The sequence below is a fragment of the Silene latifolia genome, chromosome 3 (assembly GCF_048544455.1).
Source record: "Silene latifolia isolate original U9 population chromosome 3, ASM4854445v1, whole genome shotgun sequence".
NCBI classification, from domain to species: domain Eukaryota; kingdom Viridiplantae; phylum Streptophyta; class Magnoliopsida; order Caryophyllales; family Caryophyllaceae; genus Silene; species Silene latifolia.
In genome coordinates, this window is record NC_133528.1 from 57,586,940 (window position 1) to 57,592,100 (window position 5,161).

The window sequence follows — 5,161 nt, forward strand, 5'->3', positions numbered from 1 at the left end:
ATTATCATCAATTTCTTCACCATTTCCAACAACCTCATTGTCTTCCACCACGTCCCTAGATGCACCCGGAAATAAGGCTTCTCTATCCGCCCAACTAGGCAAAGGACAAGATGGATCAAGGAGTCCTTGCCTAGCTAGATGTAGGAGGGGAGGATATTGAGCCAAATATGCATTCTTCCGATCTTCATAAGCTTGCTTGTGCATGGCTTGCATAAGAAGAGTGACATAGTCTTTTCCAATTTCAACTCCTTGCGGTTTGAACTCTTCATACACAAAGGGGTAAGGCGGTATAACAATGGAAGAGGAGGGAGTTTCATGATCACCCTTTTGTTGTTGAATGATGTACTCGGCTTCTTCGGATAGGGGAAGTAAATAGTTGGTCCGGTGGACACTAAGACGGCAAATCTTTGCGGGTAAAGTGAATGATCGAGCCTCACTAGTAAGCCACCCATACTTGGTATCAAGGGGATTGTGAGCAACCCACTTAAACTTGTTAATCAAGATGGACATATCAATAAGATGGCCACCATCCTTAGCCTTGTACTTGTTATCCTTATTGAAATTAGGATCAAAGTGCTTGGCTAGGACCGTGACAAGGCCGCCATTAACAATAACGGTTTGACCCTTCTTCCCACTATCTACATGGAGCCATCTATCAACCAATAGCCTCAAAGAATTGTAAGGCTTGGTGTGAATTCTTCCAATATTCAAAGTTGATTCAAGGAGAATAAAATCGAGTCCCGTGAAATGATTGGTGTCTTTCCTAGCAATATGGTATTTCCCACAACTTTGTGCCATATTCTTATGCCCGGATGATGGACCAAAAGAGCACGACAAGCATGAAAATCTTCAAATTTCTTCCCGGAGATTGCCTCCCAAAGAGGCTCGGGATCATACTTCCCATATTGCTTATAAAATTTATGTTCATCGCTAAGACCCAAAATTTCACCCAATTAGGAAGGTGATGCGTCTACTAGTGTTAGCTAGACGAAACTCAATATTTTCCCTATTCTCAACTTTTGTCACTTTTAAAGAACTTAAGAATTCCAAGACAAGGGAGGGGTATGTTACTTCCTTCATTTCAAAAAATTTCTTCAAACCCATGGCATTGAAAAAGACTCTTGTTTGTTCAAGAACACCCAACTTCTCTAAGGCATCTTGACATATGAATTTGGTGGATTGGATTTGTTTCATAGCAAACTTGACAAATGTATTTCTATGGGTATCGGAAATGAATGTTACCTCCGGAAAATGCAAGAGTTGATCGATTACCGGAGTAGAAGGTGATGCTTCCATAGGAATTTGTTGTTGTTGTTGCACTACCAAGTTTGGTGTTGATACCACCATTGCCAAAGCTTTCTTTGCTTGTAGAGCTTTTTGCCTTTGAGAGAGAGCCTTTGCTTTTGGTGCCTTTGTTGCTCCCTTTGTTCTTGCCATTTGATGAACTAACCAAGTAAAGAGTCAAAAATCTTCAATTTGTAGAATGCCCAAATCGATTTGAAGGTGAAAGGCTTTGCCTTTATAAAAACAAAAATCGATTCAAAGGTTGAAGAATTTGTTCTTGGTTTTGATTGTTAATGAAGATGGAGTGATTGATTTGTTGTTTGAAAGATGGTTTGATTTGATTTTGGTGGATTTTGTTGAGGGTTTTTGTTTTTGAGATGGAGAGGATGAGGGTTTTGATGTTGTGGGTAGTGTTTATGAATGAATGAATGAATGAATGAAGGTGGGGTGGGTATTTAAAGAATTCGACAATTTTAGGACGCAGGGACAATCCGTGCGGATTTGGGCGCAATCCGTGCGGATTCTTCAGCTTCAAAATTTTCAAAATCCCGCCTAGAGACGGGCGGATTCTGGGGAATCCGCTCGGATTCTTCGAGATGGGACGGGCGGATTTCGTGCGGGACGGACGGATTCTAGTCCGAGAGATTTTTCTTTGTTTTTCTTGACTTTGAGACGGGCGGATTGTTCACAAGACGGACGGATTCGTGAGACGGCGTCTTTCCGAAATCCGCTCGGATTCTTTGTGATCAAGAAATTTGCAATTTCAACACAGCTCAAGACGGGCGTCTTCTCGGCGGGACGCTCGGATTTCTGCAGACGGGCGGATTCTCGGAATCCGCTCGGATTGGTCCTTGTGTACACGGATTGATTCCATTCCATCCGTGCACAAACGCATTCCCTTATCATTCTTTCTTTCTTTCTTTCAAATCTTGTGTTCTTCATTGTGGGGGCACTACTAAGGCATGAATAGCCTAGGCAATTGCCATCCCCACACTAAGGTAAAGCACTACACATCAATTAAAATTATTAGTCCCTCCCTCACTTCTCTCTTATATGACAATTATTTTGATCAAAGTAAAAATAAATCCAAAAATGACAAAAATGCAATACAAAAATTGAAAAGTAAGTTAGGGAGTTAGAAATATTTACAAGTGGTGGTTTAGGGAGGACTCCACCAAACTCTCATTCTTGATGAGATGTCAAGGGGGCATGTTCAAGGTGTTGTTGATGTTGCTCAACACCTTGAAGAAGTAGTCAAAAGCTTGTTCATTGTTATGGTAGAGGTCCTCAATAGACCGTGGCCCTTGTTGTTGATCATGATCGATGGCATGCCCAATGTAGGGATTAAAGATCCCTTCAAATTCGTCGTCCCAAAGACCACAAACTTCATTGAGTTGATCATTGAAAATCTCTTGCTTAGATGGAGACAACTCTCCCAATTTCTTTTCTTGGCCAATGAGGCCATCATCTTCTTCCTTGGTTGATTTTGATGAGCTTTGCAAGCTCTCCTTGTCATAATTCACTTGCTCTTTGAATGGAGCATCTTCAACTTTCTTCCTCCATTGGAGTTCCGATTTCTTCCATTCATCCTTCCGGCTATAATGATCAATCATGAAACATGGCTCATGCAAACGAGGAGCTCTCATGGTTTTGTCAAGATTAAAAGTTATGCTTTCATCCCCCACTTCTAGAGTGAGCTCTCCATGTTTCACATCAATCACCGCACCCGCGGTGTGTAGGAAAGGTCTTCCTAAGATGATTGGAATGTTGGAATCTTCCTCCATATCAACAATGACAAAGTCCACCGGGATGAAAAACTTCCCAATTCGCACGGGGACATCTTCCCATATCCCTAATGGTGTCTTCGTCGATCTATCGGCCATTTGAAGAGTGATATTGGTGCATTTAAGCTCTCTTATTCCCAACCTTTTACTTACCGAGTACGGCATGACACTCACACTAGCCCCTAGATCACATAAGGCTTTGTTGATCGTCGTGTCGCCAATGGTACACGGTATTGAGAAGCTTCCCGGATCCTTTAACTTTGGAGGTGAACTCCCTTGAAGTATTGCACTACTCACCTTAGTGAAGGCGATAGTCTCAAGTTTCCGGATCGACTTCTTCTTTGTGAGGATATCTTTCATGTACTTTGCATAGGCCGGAACGTGATTGATTAATTCCGTGAAAGGAATTGAGACTTCTAAGTTCTTCACAATTCCCATGAACTTTCCAAGTTGATCATCAAATTTGGGCTTGGCTTGACGACTTGGAAAAGGAAGTCTAATCACAATGGGCTCCTTCTCTTTGGCTTTGTCTTCATTTTTCTTTGAACTTTCTTCCTTTGATGATTCCCCTTCTTTGGGACTTTGCACCACAACTTCATTCTCACTAGCTCTCACAACTTCATCCTCAACTTGCTTTTTCGGTGCTTCATATCTTGTACCACTTCTCAAGTGAATGGCACTAACCGTTTCATGTCTAGGGGGATTACTTTGAGGTGGTAATTGCCCCTTTTGTCTTTGTGAGTTTGAAGATGCTAGTTGAGTCAATTGTGTTTCCAACATCTTGGTGTGAGCTAGAATGTTGTTGATGGTGGTGTCTTTTGCTTGGCTATCTTTTTGCATTTGGGTGAAAAATTCTTGTTGATTCTTTTGCATTTGGAGGACCGCTTTTTGGACATCAAAACCTTGGTCATTTTGGTGATTGTATGGATTTTGATTTTGGTAACCTTGGTTTTGATTGTAAAAGGGTCTTTGATTTTGATTTCTCATGGGTGGTGGAGTGTATGTTGTTTGAGGGTTTTGAACATTTTGGCTTTTGTATGAGAGATTTGGATGGAACTTGGTGTTTTCATTGTAAAAATTTGAATAAGGGGTACCACTTTTGTAAGCTTGGAAAGCATTAACTTGTTCGGTTGTTCCCCTACATTCACTTGAGTCATGACCCAAGGTTCCACAATTCTCACATATCCCGCTTGGGATTGATGAGGATGCCGTCATGGCATTGACATGATGCTTTGATGTTTTTGAGTTTTCCTCAAGTCTAGCCATAGCTTGTTCAAACTTCAAGTTGATTGTGTTAATGTGAGCACTAAGTTGAGCACCCAATTGAGTAACGGTGTCCACTTCATACTTTCCTCCTCTAGTAGCCTTGCGAGGCCTACTATATTGTGAATTATGGACCGCCATTTCCTCAATCTTGTTCCATGTTTGATTGTCATCAACTTCGGTGAACATTCCATTTGATCCCATATTGAGAATGTTCCTTGAATCTTCATATAAACCATTCCAAAATTGTTGCACTAAAAACCATTCGCTAAGTCCATGGTGAGGACATGAGCGACAAATACCTTTGAACCGCTCCCAAGCTTCATACAAAGATTCTTCATCCCTTTGCTTAAAACCCGTAATTTGAGCTCTTAGCATGTTAGTCTTTTCCGGTGGGTAGAATTTTTTGTAGAAAGCTAGAGCTAGCTTCTTCCAAGAATCTATTCCAAGGGTGGCCTTATCAAGGCCCTTCAACCATTGCTTTGCGGTGCCGATTAACGAAAAAGGAAATAAGACCCATCTTATTTGGTCTTGAGTCACGCCCGTTTGAGAGATAGCTTCACAATAATCGCAAAAGGTTTCCATATGAGAATGAGGGTCCTCACTAGGCATTCCCCCGAATTGGCTCCTCTCAACTAGTTGGATGAAGGCGGACTTGGCAATAAAGTTTCCGGTAAGATGTTGTGGGGTAGGAGTACCATTTGGTAAATCCTCCTCGGTGGGTATAGAGTGTGACGAGAATTTAGGCATTGTAGGTGGATTTTGTGTGGTATTGTTTAATGGGTTTTCTTCTCCTTCTATTGCGAAAGGATTGACAAACTCACTAGTGG

General features: G+C 41.6%; 1 non-coding gene across 1 annotated transcript; it reads left to right on the top strand.

The window, feature by feature from the left end:
- The first annotated feature begins 4,602 nt into the window (after nt 1-4,602).
- LOC141650573 (small nucleolar RNA R71) lies at nt 4,603-4,709 on the top strand. The gene has a single exon (XR_012546598.1). It is a non-coding gene; the product is annotated as a small nucleolar RNA R71 (small nucleolar RNA).
- Nucleotides 4,710-5,161: the final 452 nt, after the last annotated feature.